Below are 22,511 nucleotides of genomic sequence, written 5' to 3'. Positions count from 1 at the left end.
GGGTGACTCTTCGCCTGCATACTGCCTTCTAATTTGGTGGATGGCGTTTGGGCCCGCGCGCTGCATGGCCCACATGTCGGTGAACAAAAGTATAACAACATTCAGTAGGGGGAGACGTTTCGATGACCTAGGAGGAGCCAGAAGCGGTATTGTATCCACTGTACTAGTAGTAATTGTTTTTCTGGGTAGCTGTAGAGTGTCTCCACTGTACTAGTAGTAATTGTTTCTCTCGGCCTAAGACAAAACAGCCTATCCACCCTAGTAAATAGTAAAATCAATTCAAAAGTCCATATATTTACTGAATGAGAGGCGCTACCCACACCCAGCACACCGCCCCCAAAAAAACCAGGGTGTTCTTCTTCCTCCTCACTCCCACCCACCTCACGTCAGCTTGCTCCACTCGTACCCCCAAATTCCTCACCTCACTCCTACAAAAAACCCCAGCTCCCCTTCTTCCTCACTACTACAGAAAACCCCAGCTCCCCTTCTTCTTCACTCGCACTACAACTAGGCTCGTCATTCGTTACTCTGCTCAAATCCGTGAGCGCGACGTGACGCCCTCGAGGAAAATGGAGTCGGCTGACCCCAGCGCCAAGAAGATGAGGCTCCCGCCAGCGGCGACGCCTGTTGTAGACCCCGCACCCGGCAGCGCGGGGAGAAGCGGTGACCCCGCCCCCACCGGATCCCAGGAACCCGTAGAATCTCGGGTGGACCGCATCAGCGATCTCCTAGACGCCATCCTTGGGGAGATCATATCGCTTTTCCCCACCAAGGATTGCTGCCGCACCCAAGTCCTCTCAATTCGGTGGCGCCCTCTATGGCGTGACGTGCCCCTTAATCTCGACTGTCGTCAGCTATCTCTCTTCAATGATTTTGAAATCTCCAGAGCCATCATCTCCTCCCACCAGGGCTCCGTTCAAAGCCTTTGCATCCCATCATGCTACCTGAGCAAGCATACCATGCGCTGCATAGTGGACGCCTCGCTGAAATCCCCTGAATTCACAGAACTACAGCTGCTTGAGTTCTACTATTCCCCTGGAAATCACCTACCAGATACCGAACGCCATCTACTTGTGCCCTCAGCACCGATGTCCATCTCGCAGTTTTCCTCCTCTCTCCACACCACCACCTTCGTTGCGCGACCTACCAGACAATCTGGTACTAAACCTTTGACTCCCATTTCTCAAGAAACTTTCACTTGTGCGGGTTCGTATATCGGGGGCCTCATTGCACAGCATCATCCACTTGAGTTGCCCTGCCCTGGAGTGCTTGGTGCTTGTTTTCACAGTTAGAATCAGTTGTCTCCAAATAAAGTTGCCTAACCTTGTAAGAATTGGAATTTGTTTTGACGGAAGGCAACTCATCATCCAAGATGCCCCTTCACTTCAAAGGTTGATCCTTGATTCTAGTTATTTACCGTTGCAAATAACCGTCCTCTCTGCGCCTAAACTGGAGACCTTGGGTGTAATACATGATCTCTGTGCTCATTTCAATATGGTGTTTGGCTCCACAGTTCTTCAGGTACTTTACATTATCATCTACACTTGTAACCATAAGCTGCATTTTAAATTTCCGCGCATAAGTTATATGTCATCTTGGAGTACACATTTTGTACTAATATTATGTTCTATGCTCAATGAAGAGTTTCTCCATAGATGGCCTATCAATGGTGCTGGATTCTGTCAAGATCTTATATATCCAAATGAATAGTTTTGATCTGAACAAGATTATTGGCTTGCTGCAATGCTTTCCATGTCTGGAGAAGTTGTATATAAAGGTGATAATTTCACGCACATTGGAACCCCGCATATAGTGTACTATAATTAACCGTTCAGCTATTGCTCTGACGACACTCTTTTTTTAGACCTTAACTGTTTTCAATCTTCATGTCTATTTAGGCAACAGGACGGGGTAAGAAAGTTATAACCAATCGGTGGATTCGTAAGCATCGGGATTTTCTCACTTCTCATGAGATTCGATTGAAGACACTAACGCTAGAACGATATGTAGCCAACCGTGCAAACACTAGATTTGTCACATTCTTCCTGCTGAATGCGAGGTTACTATTGTCCATCAGGCTTAAGTTTATCAGCGGCATGGTTTTGATGGATGGGTATGTGGAAGAGCAGAAAAAGGAGTTTCAGGTGGGCAAAAGAGCTTCTGAACGTGCTGGGCTTCTATTTACAACATATTGTGGTTATAATCCAGTAAATTTTACAACCCATGATGTTCATTCTACAGACCTGACCGATCCATTTGACTGTGACTGCCAAAAACAGTGCTGGAGTTAGATGTTGTTGCCCTTTTCAACCTGGGTTTTCTTGTAAACCTGATGAACAATTAACCCTCGTGCTTTTGTACAGTTTGTAAGCTGGAGTTAGATGTTCTTGCCCTTTTCAACTCGGCTGTGACTGTCATATTTTATTTGAAGCAAGGCAAATGGCTTGCCAGTCGTTTAATTTAGAGTGAAATATTGTAACAACTAACAAATCCCAACCAAGGGAAATAACATCACTCTCGTCGGCTGCTTGAGCTCACTGTGCATTATAGAAGCCAAGTGATTAGCCCCCATCAGCACCCACAAACTTATTTCCAACTAGCACATCAAATGGGCAATAAATTTTCATAGGAAGGGCTGCATGACCGTGACAGATTTGGATTCTGACATTTGGGACCCGCGAGGAAATAGCCTATCCAAGGTGGTGTCGACTTACTAGCCAGTCAACAAACGATTCTACCTACCAGCCGTTGGATTGACATCCAACATCTGTCGTGTATCTTCTATCTCTTGTCTTGTTCTTCCTCCAATCACCCAAACCAAACCACCCCGTCGGCTCCGCCTGCTCCCGCCTCCCATGGCTGGCTACACCTCCGCCGCCCTACCGTACGTACCCTCCAACGTTGGCCAGTCCCTCCCTCTATTCCCCCACACGTCCTGTTATTCTCCGGCGGAGTCAGCCCCAACACGCAACCGCACCCAAACCAGTCAACCCTCGTACTCCCCTCCGACTGCGACTGGACCGGCGCATCTTCCATGGCTCCTGTTCGTTCCGTTCGAGGCCTCGCTGTCGTCCTCCGCCTTGTGGCCTTGGTTCGCTCGCCGTGCGTGGGGTGCCTCTTGCGTTGTCAACGTCGTCAACAACCAAGAGGAACAAGGAGATGACTGTACGTGGAGAGGATGACAGTAGGGACCCACCAGCGTCATGGCAGTACGCAAGCAAGTGCCTCTATATTACAAGCCCAAAAATATGGTTCCTCCTAATGGTTGGACATCTGGGGCTCACGCCATTGTCAACATAGTCAATAAACGAGAGAATTACACTACGAGCGGCTGACACCAGGGACCCAGCAGGTCGCGCAGTTTTTTTTTAGGAACAAGCAGTTGTTATTTATACTAGTTTTAGTGACGGATCAGGGTAACAACGGGGTTGTGCAGGGGCTGTGGTCCGTCTAGCCAGGGTTTTATTTATGTTTACCACATCATGAGCCCAGTTGTGTTTTTTTCTTGCTGACAATGGCTAGCCTAGTTCTATTTTTTTAAAAGAAATACCCAAACGAGGCCTACTTGCTTTATCAGCCCTGCTGGGCTGCAAATCTTTCAAGACAAGGAGAGTTTCATTCGTTTTGCCCAGAAATGGGCTATACATTTTTAAAACACATCAAACCGGGAATTAGTTTCAATTTTTTTTATTACAAGATTTTAAATTCCATTGATTTTTACGCGTGGACAATTATTTGGATTTTATATTTATATAAAGTATTTTTCAAAATAGTTTGAATGTGAATCGATATTTCGAGATTAAAAATAGTTGACCGCACCAAAATATGCAAAAAATTCGTATACTTTTTAACCGTGGCCACAATATGGGGTGTAATGCTAACAAAAAGAAGATGGGCTCCAAAAAAATTCTTCAGAACAAGCAAATGGGTTGTACATTATTAGAAATAATGCACACGAGAGCAGTGACTATTGGATGTCCATCCAACGGCTGTCGTGCTTCTTCAATCTCTGCTTTTCCTGCTCCAGCCGCTCAAACAAGCGCCGGCGGGACTGCCTGCTCCCTCCTCCCGCGGCCGGCTATGCTGCCGCGCAGGCCTCACCGCCCCACCGTACTCCCATCGCTGGCCTAGCCATCCCTCTACTCACCCACACCTGTTGTTATTCTTCGGGGATGGCAGACGACTAGTAAACCCTCGTACTCCTCCGCGTGGGAAACAACTGCCGAGTCTTCCCTGGCTCCGTGTCGTTCCCTTCCTAGGCCTCGCCGTCGTCCACCGCCCTGGTGCTCTCAGCGCGGCCTGGTCAACGTGGTCAATTAACGACATCCATCGGAAGTGGACTGTACGTGGAGAGGCTGACAGCTGGGTCCACGGCCGCACGCAAGGAAATGCCTCCTTATTACGCGCAAAATAATGATTCCTCCACCTGACAGCTAGGACCCACGGGAAGGGCTTCTGTATTTCATGAAAAAAATGTTCCCCCCGCTGACAGGTTGGACCCACCAGCTATATCTTCGCACGCAAGGAAGTTCCTCCTTATGACGCACAAAAAAATGAATACCCCCTGCTAGCTGGGACCCACCATAGTGGGTGGCTGACTTGTGGGCCTACTAAGTTAACGGGGACAGAGGGCTTTGTCAACTTAGTCAATCTGAACGATTCTAGCTCCAGTGACCGTACGATGTCCATCCAACGGCCATAGTGCTTCTTCAACCTCTGGTCTTCTTGCTCCAGCCGCCCCAAGCAGCGCCGGTCCTGCCGCCTGCTCCTGCCTCCCGTGGCAGGCTGTGCTGCCGCAGAGGCCTCACCACCCCCATACTACCTCCACCACTGGCCAGGCCATTCCTCCACTCACCCACACCCCTTGTTATTCTGCGGCAACGGCAGCCTCACACCGCAGCCGAACCAGTGAACCCTCGTACTCCTCTCTGCATGGGAATCCATTGCCGCGTCTTCCCCGGCTCCGCGTCATCCCCTTCCTAGGCCTCGCCGTCGTCCACCGCCTTGGTGCTCTCGGCGCGGCGTGGTCAATGTGGTCAACGACTGACTTCCATCGGAGGAGTACTGTACGTGGAGAGGCTGACAGCTGGGTCCACGGCCACAGCCCGGTTTTTTTGTGATTTGCCAAGTAAGTCGCTTTGTCAGGCCTGTTGCGCTGCATATCTTTCAAGACGAGGAGAGCTTCATTCGGCTGGCCGAGAAAATGGCCTATCAGTAATGAGAAATGGGCTTTACATTTTTAAAACACAACAAACCGGCAATTAGTTTCAAATTTCTTTTTTTTTAATTTCGAGATTTTAAATTGCATTGATTTTTATGCGTGGACAATTTGTTGGATTTTATATTGATATACGTTTATTTCTAAAATCAGTTTGAATGTGACTCGAAATTTCGGGATTAAAAACAGTTCTGACCGCACCGAAATATGCAAAATTTCGTATAATTTTTTAACCGTGGCCACAATATGGGTTGTAATGCTAGCAAAAAGAATATGGGATCCAAAAAAACCTTAAGAATTAGCAAATGGGTTGTAAATTATTAGAAATAATGGTAGATGGGATGTATTATGTTTTCCGCATATTTGAGGCTTTCCTAAAAAAAGGTTGACGCACAAGCTGTGACTGTTGGATGTCCATCCAACGGCCGTCGTGCTTCTTCAATCTCTGCTCTTCCTGCTCCAGCTGCTCAAACAAGCGCCGGCGGGACTGCCTGCTCTCTCCTCCCCGCGGTCGGCTGTGCTACCGCGCAAGCCTCACCACCCCACCATACTCCCATCGCTGGCCTAGCCAGCCCTCTACTCACCCACACCTGCTGTTATTCTCCGGCGACGGCAGACGAACCAGTAAACCCTCGTACAGTCATACTGCCCTCCGCGTGGGAAACAACTGCCGAGTCTTCCCTGCCTCCGTGTCGTTCCCTTCCTAGGCCTCGCCATCGTCCACCGCCCTGGTGCTCTCGGCGCGGCCTGGTCAACGTGGTCAACGACCGACATGCATCTGAAGTGGACTGTACGTTTAGAGGCTGACAGCTGGGTCCACGGCCACACGCAAGGAAATGCCTCCTTATTACGCACAAAATAATGATTCCTCCACCTGACATCTGGGACCCACCGAAAGGGCCTCTGTATTTCACGAAAAAACATTACCACCGCTGACAGCTCGGACCCACCAGCTATATCTTCGCACGCAAGGAAGTGCCTCCTTATTACGCAAAAAAAAATGAATACTCCCCCTGTTAGCTGGGACCCGGTATAGTGGCAGGCTGACTTGTGGGCCTACTAAGTTGACGGGGACGGAGGGCTTTGTCAACTTAGTCAATATGCACGATTCTAGCTCCAGTGACCGTACAATGTCCATCCAACAGCCGTAGTGCTTCTGCAACCTCTGGTCTTCTTGCTCCAGCCGCCCAAACCAGCGCCGGTCGTGCCTTGTGCTCCTGCCTCCCGTGGCCGGCTGTGCTGCCGCGGAGGCCTCACCACCCCCTACTACTCCCACCGCCGGCCAGGCCATCCCTCCACTCACCCACACCCCCTGTTATTCTACGGCGACGGCAGCCTCACACCGCAGCCGAACCAATGAACCCTCGTACTCCTCTCCGCGCGGGCTTCCATTGTCGTGTCTTCCCCGGCTCCGCGTGTCCCCTTCCTAGGCCTCGCCGTCGTCCACCGCCCTAGTGCTCTCGGCGCGGCGTGGTCAACGTGGTCAAGTAACGGCTTCCATTGGACGTGGACTGTACGTGGAGAGGCTGACAGCTGGGTCCACGGCCGCAGCAAGGAAGTGCCTCCTTATTATGCGCAAAATAATTATTCCTCCACCTGACAGCGGGGACTCACCGGACAGGCCACCATATTTCATGAAAAAACATTTCCCCCTGACTGCTGGGACCCACCAGCTACATCTTCGCACGCAAGGAAGTGCGTCCGGGCAAAAAAAAACGATTCGCCCCCCTGACTGCTGGGACCCACCAGCTACATCTTCGCAGGCAAGGAAGTGCGTGACAGTCGGGACCCATCTGGTCGAAGCGTACGTAGCGTTGTCATTCTGGTCGCAAACGTGTACGTACATACTGGTCAATGTAGAGGCGCGCACGTGTCGTAGTAGAGGCGCGCACGTAGCATGTACACGTACGTACAGCGGCCAGTGTGCAAGAAAGAAAATACAGCCACGTACATACATACGGGCAGGGTCTCGAACGCCTACTCGCGCATATGTACGTCCAAGGCTCGTGTACATGGCTGGGTCAGAACGGAGAAACTGTGTCGTCATCGTGTTCATGGGGAGGCAACGGAATGCGCCGTGTTAATCGGGAGACAACGGAACGCGTGGGAGCCAACCGGCTTGGACGGAACAGCCGATGGAAACAAGGTCTGGCGTACCGCAGAACGGAGGAAAAGGCCTTGTGTTCGACCGGCCACGGTGGAAACGGGATCCTGTTCATCGGGAGGGGTCTGGCGTACCGCAAAATGAAGGAAACGGACCTCCTACGGTCGAAACGGGGGTCCTGTTGATCGGGAGGGGTGCGGTGTACCGCAAAACAGAGGAAACGGACTTGTGTTGGAGCGCTACGGTCGAAACGGGGGTCCTGTTCATCGGGAGGGGTGTGGCGTACCGCAAAACGGGACTCCACGGGATACTTTTCATCTCCACTGTCGACTCCCTCCAGCCTCCACGGGCTACTATTCATCCACCGTCGACCTCCTCGAACCTCCACCTCCGACTGTTCATCCACGGGCTCCTGTTCATCCAGCCTCCACCGCGCGCTACTCCACCGGCTACTGTTCAACCAGCCCTCTCCACGGCCTCCTGTTCAACCACCCCTCCACGCGCTACTGTTCATCCACCCCTCCACCGTCTACTGTTCATCTAGCCCTCCATGGGGTGGTCCTGTTCATCCTGCCCTCCACGGGGTCCTGTTCATCCAGCCCCAATCGGCTCGATCGATCGGGGTCCTGTTCATCCCGAGGCAACACCACGGGGTCCTGTTCGTCCACCCCCACTGGGAACTGTTCATCCAAACCCCCCAGCAACGCTCACTATACATCTAGAGGCATCATCGATCGGCTTCAGTTAGCAGCAGTAGCGAAGGAATCGCTCAATCGGGTTCAGTTAACAGCCATCGATCGATCGCTCGGGTTCAGTAACGCGTAGCCTGCAGTGCAATCGCTTGGGTTCAGTTAGAGCCCAACGCCTCGCTCGGGTTCAGTTAGAGCCCAACACCTCGCACCCACGCGCGTGCGTGTACGAGAGAAACGCGCATCGCTCGGCCACGACCACCCACCGTAACCGGGAACACCCCGATATTTTCCTCGCCCTCACTTCTACCACGGTTTTTTCCATCATGGACGGCCCAAAGAATGTCATGCAGCCGCGTCTCCGGCCCGCCCAAGACGAAAATCCCATTTTCCGTCATGATTTTTTGTCATAGAAGTAGGACCCCACCACATCTATGATGATACCGGGTTTTGTCACAATTATCATCATAGAAGTGTCATAAGTACGACAGAAAAATATTTCGTTCGGCCCAAAATGTCACGGATGTGTCTTTTTTTGTAGTGTCAACAATGGAAGCACTTTGCAGCGCTTCCAGTAGAGTATTTGGTGCCTCTGGTTGGACAGAAGTCACCGGTGGAATGGGCACACCTCCTTCTTTCGAAGGAGGCTGCTGGCCGGATTTCAGAGCCGTACCGGTCTCCTGGACCGTATTCGGCTGGGGGCCGAATTGGGTATGGCCCCCATCGCCAGTCTCCATGGGGATTTACTCCCCCATGTGTCCGGCGGCCGAGCCTTCACCCTCCAGCGCCGCCCTGATGGCCTCCCGCGTCTCTCCCCGGCCAGAGATCCTTCGGGACAACACCTCGGTGTCATCCATGGCCTTGGGAGAGAAGGCCGCCAGAAGGGACCTGCTGTCCATCACCTTCGGGTCCAGCGAATTCCCCGAAGATGAGGATCGCTCAAGATCGGAATGAGCCGGACTGCAAGTGTGTGATTCAACACGTTAAAACTGTGAAGTAAAGAGGTTGATATATGCATGCGTCAGGGTCTTTGAGTACTCACGATTCGGCTAGGGGCTTATCTCGGGGGCGCTGCTCTGGGCTGCTATCGATGTCCCACGCGGAGTTATCCACGAGGGAGACCTTCCCCTTCTTGGATGCCTCTACCTCCAGATTTGTGGAGGTCGTCCTCTTCTTCCTTCCCTCCTCAGAGGGAGAGTTGCTTTCCTCCTCCTCCTCATCGTCCTCGGCGGCGGAGGAGTGTGTCTCGGTGTCTTCGGACGTCACGTCCTATGACACCAGAAAAATTTAATTTTGGTTTTATCAAAATCTTTATTTGATTTGAAGGAGGGTGTTTAAAATTTTCTTCTAAAGAACTCTCCCTCTCAAAAATTTTCTTTTATGACAAGTATTTTGTTTGGATTCACCCAAGACTTGGTCTTTGGCCTTGGAGGTTTTTCCATCTTATGTTGACTCATCACAAATGTTTTTCATTTGGGAAAGTTTTTGAAAATCTTTTTAATAGCCCTATGGCATTTGGAGTGATCTTTTCCCTCTCAAAATCTCCTCTTGCCATGACATGAGTAGAAATCCCCTCCCAAAAGCCATCTCCCATCTTTGTGTCAAAATAAACTTCAAATCCAGCAAGTTGAACTCCCCCATGTTTTTGTTTCCATTTATTTCTTATCAAAAATATTTTTCTGCCTTCTATTTTGATCCTTGGAGGTTTACAAAGGAACTACCATTTCTACTTTGAGTTTGGCCTCCAAACAAATTTCCCTGGCTAGTCCTTAGAGCCCGCAACCAAGATCCATGAAGATCCACTGGTCTCCAGTTCAAATATTTCAAATTGTGCTTGCTGCAAGTTTGGATGACATTTGTCAAATTTGATGAAATTCATTTGTTTTCTCCTCCTAAAAATCTGAGACAATTCAGGCAGCCTCTGGATGCATCGAGAGGTCACCTCACCAAGTCCCAGCTCCAAATTTTTTTTTCCTCATGCCAAATCATATCATCAAACACCTGGCGTGCACTGTTACTGTCAATTTCAGAAAGTTCAGTAAACAGTTTCAGAAGCTGCTGTCGTTTTCTTCAGAACCTTTCCTCGATCTCGCCAGTAGCCGCGGTGGCGCCTTGCTCCCTGTCCCCTCCTTCTTATCCCTGCGCCGCACGATCGCCTGGAAGCTTGCGGGCGTCGGCGACGAGCTGGTGGAGGTGCGCCACCCCGTGAGCGACGGCAGCAGCGCCCTTTGCGGCTGCCAGAGAGGCGCAGCATTGGACGGCGCCGTCCAGCGCCGCCCAAGCCACCAGAGGCCACCGCGTGGCCATCCACTCACCTGTGCACGCTGCAGGTCCGTCGTCATGAACTGGTAGGCGCAGAGCGCGCCCCCTGCCGCCGCCGTGCCCGTACGGCCGTTCCGTCGAGGACCGGCGTATTACACCAAGCCCGACCGAGGTTTAGCGGAGGAACGGTGCCAGTGATCCACCACGTTGATGCCAAGCCACCTAAACCCCCTGCCCAACCTCTGCCTCGCCGTAATTTCTCGCCGGCGTTATCCCGTTCACGGCCACCCCCTCGGATCGCCTATAAAAGTAGGCCCCGAGCTCGAACTCGAACCCGCACCACCTCTACACACCACCAGTACCTCGCCAAGCCACTGGGCAGCCCCCGAGGAAGTCTTCTTCCCCAACTCCTGCCGCCTCGACCCACTTCGGGATCCAGCGCGATTCACTCCCGTGCGTGCACCTCTACCTCTCAGCTCATAACATTAGTCTCCTAGTGCATCCACCTCTCTGACCCGCGCATCAATTTGGAGTTTGCAGCACCCACCGGAGCATTCCACCATCGCCCGAACCACCGTCCGCCAGAGATAGTGTCGCCGTCGACGTGGTGCTCACCGACGGTCAAGTCCACCACCCACCGACGCGGAAGAACACTCTGAACCCGTAGGTAACCTCCGATCGCTCTGCCTCGCCGTGGTTCAACGCCGGCGACCACCGCAGCCTTCGGGCGCCGGCGAGCTCCGTTGGATGTTTTGAACCTGACGGGTGGGACCCCCCCGTCAGCCTCTCTCCTTTCTCCCTCGAACCGTTTTCTGAAAGCGCCTTCGGGCAAAATGTGTTTTCTCCTTGGGCTAACGTATTTCCTACCGAACCGTTTTCTGTTTTCTCAAACAAGTCCCTGGTTCTTTTCTGTTTTATCACAGATTAGTCCTTGGACTAAAACCCTTATATCTTTTTAACAGAAGATGCTTTTTGATTGATTCTTTTTCTGCCAGTCTTATATTTTTGTCTAGTTTTTTATAGTATTTATTTGGAAAAAATTTGGAACAACTTTTATACACGCAACGGTTTTCACGTTAGTATACGGTTTCGTTATACCGTAGGTTCCGGAGGAGGTGACGGAGCCGCGAACTTCGCCGAGCTAGACTCCGACTTCTCCAAACCAGGCAAGCATGTTTGAACCTTTGATATGATGGGTGTTTTGCATGTTTGCTTGAATAGTTTGTGCATAGCATATGAGCATCGGTGAGTGTTACGTTGCAAGCAAGGCAACTAACCATGTGCTTCGAAGTTACTGTGATCTTTGATGAGAGATGACCTGATCATGTGGTGACATGAAAGGTAGTAAGATGGTATTGTTGTAGCATGCCAGTCTTACGTCATCCGATAAACTCCGACGTTAACGTGGACTGAGCCACGTTACCGTTCTTCCCCTTTCGTGCTGCCACATGTTTTCTGCAAAGAATACGGTTTAGTATGTTGCTAACCTCTTTCCTTGTACACACCAAATAGAGGGGCCGGGATGAGGGTTCCATGGCCCTGGATTAAAGCCAGTCATCCGGTCAGGGGGCATGGGTGTTTCCGGTTGGGACCGAGAGGGGGGCACCCCTTAGAGCGCGCGGTATAAATTTGATCCCATGCTACGCGAGGTTGTAGCCTCCCCGTCTCAAAGTTTTTCTTGAACGTTGCCGAGGGTGATTCCTGGCATCGGAATGTTGAATGGGTGTGTACTGGTTAGACGTGTTTCTCCTAAAACACCGTAAACGGAACTAGTCCCTTGTGACTACTGAAATCCGTTGGCTGTCGTTAAATAGTACAAGCTCTGCAGAGTCAAATCCTTCCGAGTCATCGTGTCCATGGTCAAAGACCGTGGCCAGCATATCCATATCCATGTCAGTCCCTGTGTCAGTCTCCGTGGAAGTCTCAGTGAGCAAGCTTGAGTGGTAAACCCGGTTGAACGTTATTCCTGTGGATGGACTAACCTTTTATCATTTCGTACCTGAGTATTTCCTTGAAATGATTTAAATTCATGAGCTACTGAAATATCAAGTCATGAAATATAAGCCCTTTATGTGATGTCGCTCAGACGTCCGACTATGGCACTCTCGTTATTTACTTTTGATATAAGCCCTTTATGTGATGTCGCTCAGACGTCCGACTGTGGCACTCTCGTTATTTACTTTTGATATAAGCCCTTTATGTGATGTCGCTCAGACGTCCAACAGTGGCACGCTCGTTATTTACTTTGATATAAGCCCTTTATGTGATGTCGCTAAGACGTCCGACTGTGGCACGCTCGTTATTTACTTTTGATATAAGCCCTTTATGTGATGTCGCTCAGACGTCCGACTGTGGCACGCTCGTTATTTACTTTTGATATAAGCCCTTTACGTGATGTCGCTCAGACGTCCGACTGTGGCACGCACTATCATTTATATTCCATTATAAGCCCTTTATGTGGTGTCGCCTTGATGCCCGACTGCGGCATTGTTATTTTATTTGTATCCTTTCGAGGAGTCATTCAGACACTCGATTGGCATTCAGCATTACTTTGGGATTTCGGGAGGACTACCGCCCGACTTCCTTTTCATTTCCCATGCATAGCTATTTTATTATCTGAGTGCGCATTATTAATCTGTTCATATGCATCATGTTTACATTGGTTATATCTTATGTCCAAACTGTCTTGTGAGTACTTTCATAGTACTCACCTGGCTTGTTGATTTGGCCAGATGTTGACGAAGGCGACCTCATGGATGAAGAGTTTGATAGTGAGTCTGACGCCTAACGGAGTCCCAGTCAGTCCCGTGCGATCCTGGATATTGGTCACTTGTATTATATGCGCTTCCGCCACCCACAATAAGAATCATCGAGCCTCACCCGACGCTCGATGAGCTGTAAGATTTAGGAGTCATGACACCCACTTCACGGTGACATATCCACCACCACTTTTATTACGAGTCAGTAGTTATGCCACCATATCCGCCTTTATGTTTAATATCGGCGTGCTTGTAATAAATTGTTGAGCAGTCTCCGCTCAACCTTGTATGATATTTAGTACTCCTGGTTTTTCTTCTGTGATCAAGAAATTGTCTACCAGTGAGAAGGATTCTTCTCTAGTGGTCCGTAAAAGGGATCGGTTTCTCAATAAATATTTTTATTTGAAAACCGGTCGTGACAAGCTTGGTACCAGAGCCAGGCTGACTGTAGGAAGCCACTAGGTGCGATCGCTAATTGGTTATTAGCGTTTTAGTGCTTTTTCAACATTTTGCAAATGTAGCTATTTTCTGTTGGTCATCATAAATTTATGATTTGACTACTCAGAATTTTTGCCTACTTTTGTAGATGGCTGGCAGCGACTGCGAGACTCGGGTGTTCACTAATGTGCCCGAGGGGTTTGTCAAACTCCTCGTCTCCATCACCAAGCTCACGATCGGGCCAGCGACTCGTCCGGAGTTCACGCTTTACCAGCACAAGCTCAGCGACGACGTGTCTATGCACCAGGCCGTGGTGCAATTCAAGGGAGGACGTTCTGCATCTCGCCACTTCCGTTTTGTGGGAAGGGCCATGCCTACGGAGAGGCATGCCATGCAGATGGCCACCCGTGAGGCGATAGCTCGCCTTCGGGATATTCTTCCTTCAATGAAGACTCGTCGCTACCGCTACCTCCCATGCGATGTGCCATATACTTGTCACTATGCATTCGCCTGCCATAGGGGAGAGCGAGATGAAGCTATCGAGATGCTTGTTGAGTATCTCAAAGCTCTGGAGGCAGCTTTCGACAACCTCGTGGACGATCTTGTGGCTGCCCGCATGGACTTAGTCCGGGGCTGTTCTGCTAACAGGAGGGAGCTTCTCAACATGGCACCGCCACTGACTTTCGTCTCGTCCTCAGCATCCTATTCACCTGCCATTTTGGCCACCGCTCGCCGTCTGCCTACCACTGAGGAGTTCGACCAGGTCATTGCTCCCACTCCAGTCAGAGCTGCACCGCCTGTCGCACCCGCGCCTTCTCCTCAGCACAGTGCTACGCGTCTGGAGCCTGTTAGGGAGGAGGTGGAGGTTGAGTCCCCTGCGCCGCTGGGTCTTACCCTCGGCAGGCAGAAGGACATCTTCACCATCTCCGACTGAGTGCGCCTAGTAGCCGCGCGATGTTTCTGCATGTATGATATGTTTTATATGTACATAAGTTTGTAGTAGTTGTGTGCGCATCATGTAGGATCCCGGAGGAGTGTGCTAGCCTTAATAACATGTCAGGAGTGTGTACGCACATCCTGAGTGATGTATCGTATGTTTGCGTATCACGTGTAAAGTATGAACTGAGCAGTCCTTCTCCGTGCGCAATCAAATATTTTCTTGAAAAATCTTGAGGTCTTTTACAAATTTTGCCTTTGCAAAATTTTCCTTGTGCGACACAGTTCTTCTCATCAGTTCTGCAAAATAATACCCCAGAGTGGAAAATGTCTCTTCCGTGGACTCGTTCCATGCCAAATCCACCAGAAGAAGTTTATGGAACACAGACAAGCAACAACTTCACACAGGGGCAGTCTAGTCAGCAGGACAGCGAGGCAGCCTTATCTCAAGTATGCTGCCTTTTCGAACAAAGCCAACAGCAACACCAAGAAATGATGAATCACGTCATCAATATGGGAAATCACCGTGAGCCATACCAACCGCACTCCAAGTTGTCTGAACTACAGAAGACACGCCCTCCAACGTTTGCTCACACTGATAGGCCGCTTGAAGCCGATGATTGGCTTCGAGACATCAAAAGAAAGCTGATTATTGCGCAATGTTCAGATCATGAGAAGATGCTTTATGCACCTCACTACCTCACTGGACCAGCTGCCGCATGCTGGGAAAATTTCCTACACATGCACCCCAGTGAACATAACATCACCTGGGAAGAGTTTAAGGAAGGCTTTCATGGGGCACACATCCCCAGGAGCATCATAAAAATCAAGAAAAGAGAATTTGATGACCTCAAGCAGAGAGGCATGACAGTGACGGAATACAACAGTCAGTTTACCCAGCTATCTCGTTATGCCTACGACGAGCATATGACTGAGAATAAAAGGATGGAAAAGTTTTTGGACGGCCTGGCGCCAGCACTAAAATGCCAACTGGTCGTACACACTTTTCCCGATTTCAAGACTCTGGTTGACAAGGCCATTACGTTGGAGAATGAGCACCGCAGTCTGGAGGATATTCGTAAGCGAAAAAGGGACAAGACGACTCTTGCTCGCAACAACCGGAGCAAGACTAATGTTCAAAGGAATGAAGCAAGAAAATCCACGACTACTGCTCTAAGGCCAACCAGACAGTTTCATTCAAGGGACAAGGACTTTACATACCGTCCAGGGGTCACTTGCTATGCTTGTGGAGAGGAAGGGCACTATGCCAAACAGTGCCCAAAACCAAGGAACTCGGCCCCCAAGCCGAACAATGGTGGGAACAATCCAGCCCCCAAGCGTAACAATTTCAATCCCAACAACAATCACAGGAAGGGTCACCTGAACTATGTGGCGAAGGAAGAAGCACAGAATGCCCCAGACATCGTACTCGGTACGTTCCCTGTCAACACAATACCTGGCACGGTTTTGTTTGATTCTGGAGCTTCTCACTCGTTCATTTCGAAGAGTTTTGTTTTGCAACATGGTTTTCCGATACTTTCTTTGGAAAAGTCTATGATCATCAAGTCCCCCGGGAATAAGCAGATCACTCAGAGTTACTGTCAAGGAGTGATTATTGAGTTTGAAGGACTAAAGTTTCAGGCAAATCTCATCGTGTTGGAAAATAAGGGACTGGATGTTATCCTAGGAATGGACTAGTTAACCACCAACAAGGGATTTATTGACTGTTTCAATTGGACTGTAATCCTCACTCACCATCACGGCAAGACAATAAAAGTTACAGCTCAAGAGAAACCACGGTCACGGCAACCAAAGTTGAACAAAGTGGACATTTCGGAATTGAGAAAAGTTCCAGTGGTGTGCGAGTTTCCCGACGTATTTCCTGAAGAACTACCAGGCATGCCACCAGACCGAGAGATAGAGTTCAACATTGAACTAGCACCTGGCACCACCCCCATTTATAAGAAACCTTATAGAATGGCACCCTCCGAGTTGGTAGAATTGAAGAAGCAAATAAAGGAATTACTGGACAAAGGATTTATTCGAGCCAGCTCCTCACCATGGGGTTCACCAGTATTATTCACCAAGAAAAAGGATGGGACACTGAGATTGTGTATAGACTATCGAGCCCTCAATATGGTCACCATCAAAAACAAATATCCGATGCCACGGATAAATGATTTGTTTGACCAGCTCGCACAAGCCAAGGTGTTCTCAAAAATTGATTTAAGGTCGGGATATCACCAATTAAAAGTACGGACAGAAGATATCCCTAAGACAGCATTCACCTCCAGATACGGATTGTATGAGTTCACAGTAATGCCGTTTGGACTGACGAACGCCCCCGCATATTTCGTCCACCTCATGAACAAAGTGTTTATGAAATTTATGGACAAATTTGTTGTGGTGTTCATTGATGATATTCTGGTATACTCAAGGACACCAGAAGAACATTCTGAACATCTCAGAATTGTATTGGGAGAATTAAGGAAACATCAATTGTACGCCAAATTTAGCAAATGTGAATTTTGGCTAAGACAAGTTGGTTTTCTAGGCCATATATTGACCCAAGAAGGCGTGGCCGTAGACCCAGAAAAAGTCAAAGCCATACTTGACTGGAAACCACCAGCCAGCGTAAGAGAAGTACGGAGTTTCCTAGGAATGGCTGGATATTACCGAAGGTTTATTGAAGGGTTCTCCACTGTGGCAAAACCAATGACACAGTTGCTCAAGAAAGACAAGAAATTTGTATGGACTGAAGCGTGCGAGAAAAGTTTCCAAGAGCTCAAAAAGAAACTAACAACAGCACCGGTTTTGGTTGTGCCGGACATACACAAGAGTTTTGAAGTGTATTGTGACGCATCCTGGAAGGGCCTCAGGTGCGTATTGATGCAGGACGGCAAAGTTGTCGCGTATGCTTCCAGGCAACTACGGAAGCATGAGGAAAATTATCCTACTCATGACTTGGAGCTAGCAGCAGTCATCCATGCACTCAAAGAGTGGAGGCACTTTCTGTTGGGAAATCGTTGTGAAATATATACGGACCATAAGAGCCTTAAATATATTTTCACACAACCAGAGCTTAATTTACGACAACGACGTTGGTTGGAATTGGTCAAGGACTATGATGTCGGCATTCACTACCATCCAGGGAAAGCAAATGTAGTGGCAGATGCTCTTAGTCGGAACCCCAGCTCAGGCAACGACTGTCCACAGAACTTGAGGCCTGAGTTTCAGCAGGAGTTCGCTAAACTCAACATGGTGATAGTCTCTGAGGGCAACGTATCAAATCTGGAGATACAGCCCACCCTAATGGAACAAATTAAGAAGGCTCAGCATGGACATCCCAGCATCGAAGGTATAAAGAGAAAAATAAGACTTGGCAAGGTTTCAGAGTTCGTCACAAACAATGAGGGAATATTATGGTACGGGGACAGACTTTGCGTACCAAACATTAAGGAACTCAAGCAACAAATCCTAACCGAAAGCCACACTGCCCCATATTCAATCCACCCTGGAGGAACCAAAATGTACAAAGACATTCAGGAAAGATTTTGGTGGCACGGTATGAAAAGGGATATAGCCACATTCATTGCTTGTTGTGATTCATGTCAGCGCATTAAAGCTGAGCACCAAAAACCAGCAGGGCTGCTACAGCCAAACAGGATACCTGAGTGGAAATGGGATGAAATTGGAATGGATTTTATCGTCGGACTACCTCGATCACAACGCGGAAATGATGCCATATGGGTCATCACAGATAGGCTAACCAAGGTGGCACATTTCATTCCCGTGAAGACGACCTACTCCACTCAAAGGCTTGCTAAGCTTTATCTCTCCCGTATAGTTTGTTTGCATGGAGTCCCAAAGACTATAATATCCGACCGAGGCACTCAATTTGTCTCTAAATTTTGGGATCACTTACAACAAGCTCTGGGCACTCAACTAGCATTCAGTACAGCGTACCACCCCCAGACTGATGGACAAACTGAACGCGTGAACCAAATCCTAGAGGGCATGCTGAGAGCCTGTGTGCTCACCTATGGATCCAGTTGGGAAGAAAGTTTGCCGTATGCCGAGTTCGCATACAACAACAGTTACCAAGCCAGCTTACAAATGGCACCTTTTGAAGCATTGTACGGACGGAGATGTCGTACCCCATTAAACTGGTCAGAAACAGGTGACAGTCGTATCTTCGGCCCAGACATGCTCAAGGAAGCCGAGGAGAAAGTTAAACAGATCAGGGACAGACTCAAGACAGCTCAAAGCCGACAAAAGAGCTATTACGATCGAAAACATCGTGAGGTCAGCTTTGAACCCGGTGATTACGTATACCTACGAGTGTCTCCTATGAGGGGCCTGTAACGGTTCAAAATTAAGGGGAAGCTAGCCCCAAGATTTATTGGACCCTTTTGTGTAATTGCACGAAGAGGCACAGTAGCCTACCAGCTGGACCTACCCAAAGAGCTGTCAGACGTCCACGATGTGTTCCACGTCTCACAGTGGAGGAAATGTGTGAGCAACCCGGAAAAGCATGTATCTCATGAGAACATTGATGTGCAACCAGACCTCACCTACAGAGAGCGACCAGTAAAAATATTGGAAGAGTATGAAAGGAGAACCCGCCAGAAAACGACTAAATTTTTCAAGGTTCAGTGGAGCAATCACACCGAGGATGAAGCAACATGGGAAAGAGAGGATTTTCTTCAGGCAGAGTACCCACATCTATTTGAGGTTCAGCAGAAATCTCGGGGACGAGATTTTTCCTAAGGTGGTAGGTGTTGTGACACCCAAAAATTTTATTTTTGGTTTTATCAAAATCTTTATTTGATTTGAAGGAGGGTGTTTAAAATTTTCTTCTAAAGAAATCTCCCTCTCAAAAAATTTCTTTTATGACAAGTATTTTGTTTGGATTCACCCAAGACTTGGTCTTTGGACTTGGAGGTTTTTCCATCTTATGTTGACTCATCACAAATGTTTTTCATTTGGGAAAGTTTTTGAAAATCTTTTTAATAGCCCTATGGCATTTGGAGTGATCTTTTCCCTCTCAAAAATCTCCTCTTGCCATGACATGAGTAGAAATCCCCTCCCAAAAGCCATCTCCCATCTTTGTGTCAAAATAAACTTCAAATCCAGCAAGTTGAACTCCCCCATGTTTTTGTTTCCATTTATTTCTTATCAAAAATATTTTTCTGCCTTCTATTTTGATCCTTGGAGGTTTACAAAGGAACTACCATTTCTACTTTGAGTTTGGCCTCCAAACAAATTTCCCTGGCTAGTCCTTAGAGCCCTCAACCAAGATCCATGAAGATCCACTGGTCTCCAGTTCAAATATTTCAAATTGTGCTTGCTGCAAGTTTGGATGACATTTGTCAAATTTGATGAAATTCATTTGTTTTCTCCTCCTAAAAATCTGAGACAATTCAGGCAGCCTCTGGATGCATCGAGAGGTCACCTCACCAAGTCCCAGCTCCAAATTTTTTTTCCTCATGCCAAATCATATCATCAAACACCTGGCGTGCACTGTTACTGTCAAATTCAGAAAGTTCAGTAAACAGTTTCAGAAGCTGCTGTCGTTTTCTTCAGAACCTTTCCTCGATCTCGCCAGTAGCCGCGGTGGCGCCTTGCTCCCTGTCCCCTCCTTCTTATCCCTGTGCCGCACGATCGCCTGGAAGCTTGCGGGCGTCGACGACGAGCTGGTGGAGATGCGCCACCCTGTGAGCGACGGCAGCAGCGCCCTTTGCGGCTGCTAGAGAGGCGCAGCGTTGGACGGCGCCGTCCAGCGCCGCCCAAGCCACCAGAGGCCACCGCGTGGCCATCCACTCACCTGTGCATGCTGCAGGTCCGTCGTCGTGAACTGGTAGGCGCGGAGCGCGCCCCCTGCCGCCGCCGTGCCTGTACGGCCGTTCCGTCGAGGACCGGCATATTACACCAAGCCCGACCGAGGTTTAGCGGAGGAACGGTGCCAGTGATCCACCACGTTGACGCCAAGCCACCTAAACCCCCTGCCCAACCTCTGCCTCGCCGTAATTTCTCGCTGACGTTATCCCATTCACGGCCACCCCCTCGGATCGCCTATAAAAGGAGGCCCCGAGCTCGAACTCGAACCCGCACCACCTCTACACACCACCAGTACCTCGCCAAGCCACTGGGCAGCCCCCGAGGAAGTCTTCTTCCCCAACTCCGGCCGCCTCGACCCGCTTCGGGATCCACCGCGATTCACTCCCGTGCGTGCACCTCTACCTCTCAGCTCATGCCAGTAGTCTCCAAGTGCATCCACCTCTCTGACCCGCGCATCAATTTGGAGTTTGCAGCACCCACCGGAGCATTCCACCATCGCCCGAACCACCGTCCGCCGGAGATAGTGTCGCCGTCGATGTGGTGCTCACAGATGGTCAAGTCCACCACCCACCGACGCGGAAGAACACTCTGAACCCGTAGGTAACCTCCGATCGCTCGGCCTCGCCGTGGTTCAACGCCGGCGACCACCGCAGCCTTCGGGCGCCGGCGAGCTCCGTTGGAAGTTTTGAACCTGACAGGTAGGACCCCCCCCCGTCAGCCTCTCTCCTTTCTCCCTCGAACCGTTTTCTGAAAGCGCCTTCGGGAAAAATGTCTTTTCTCCTTGGGCTAACGTATTTCCTACCGAACCGTTTTCTGTTTTCTCAAACAAGTCCCTGGTTCTTTTCTGTTTCATCACAGATTAGTCCTTGGACTAAAACCCTTATATCTTTTTAACAGAAGATGCTTTTTGATTGATTCTTTTTCTGTCAGTCTTATATCTTTGTCTAGTTTTTATAGTATTTATTTGGAAGATTTTTGGCACAACTTTTACACGCAACGGTTTTCACGTTAGTATACGGTTTCGTTATACCGTAGGTTCCGGAGGAGGTGACGGAGCCGCGAACTTCGCCGAGCTAGACTCCGACTTCTCCGAACCAGGCAAGCTTGTTTGAACCTTTGATATGATGGGTGTTTTGCATGTTTGCTTGAATAGTTTGTGCATAGCATATGAGCATCGGTGAGTGTTACGTTGCAAGCAAGGCAACTAACCATGTGCTTCAAAGTTACTGTGATCTTTGATGAGAGATGACCTGATCATGTGGTGACATGAAAGGTAGTAAGATGGTATTGTTGTAGCATGCCAGTCTTACGTCATCCGATAAACTCCGACGTTAACGTGGACTGAGCCACGTTACCGTTCTCCCCTTTCGTGCTGCCACATGTTTTCTGCAAAGAATACGGTTTAGTAAGTTGCTAACCTCTTTCCTTGTACACACCAAATAGAGGGGCCGGGATGAGGGTTCCATGGCCCTGGATTAAAGCCAGTCATCCGGTCAGGGGGCATGGGTGTTTCCGGTTGGGACCGAGAGGGGGGCACCCCTTAGAGCGCGCGGTATAAATTTGATCCCATGCTACGCGAGGTTGTAGCCTCCCCGTCTCAAAGTTTTTCTTGAACGTTGCCGAGGGTGATTCCTGGCATCGGAATGTTGAATGGGTGTGTACTGGTTAGACGTGTTTCTCCTAAAACACCGTAAACGGAACTAGTCCCTTGTGACTACTGAAATCCGTTGGCTGTGGTTAAATAGTACAAGCTCTGCAGAGTCAAATCCTTCCGAGTCATCGTGTCCATGGTCAAAGACCGTGGCCAGCATATCCATATCCATGTCAGTCCCTGTGTCAGTCTCCGTGGAAGTCTCAGTGAGCAAGCTTGAGTGGTAAACCCGGTTGAACGTTATTCCTGTCGATGGACTAACCTTTTATCATTTCGTACCTGAGTATTTCCTTGAAATGATTTAAATTCATGAGCTACTGAAATATCAAGTCATGAAATATAAGCCCTTTATGTGATGTCGCTCAAACGTCCGACTGTGGCACTCTCGTTATTTACTTTTGATATAAACCCTTTATGTGATGTCGCTCAGACGTCTGACTGTGGCACTCTCGTTATTTACTTTTGATATAAGCCCTTTATGTGATGTCGCTCAGACGTCCGACTGTGGCACTCTCGTTATTTACTTTTGATATAAGCCCTTTATGTGATGTCGCTCAGACGTCCGACAGTGGCACGCTCGTTATTTACTTTGATATAAGCCCTTTATGTGATG

The sequence above is a fragment of the Triticum aestivum genome, chromosome 4D (assembly GCF_018294505.1).
Source record: "Triticum aestivum cultivar Chinese Spring chromosome 4D, IWGSC CS RefSeq v2.1, whole genome shotgun sequence".
Lineage (NCBI taxonomy): Eukaryota > Viridiplantae > Streptophyta > Magnoliopsida > Poales > Poaceae > Triticum > Triticum aestivum.
The sequence above is the reverse complement of the archived record's forward strand: the minus strand, read 5'-3'. Positions refer to the sequence as shown.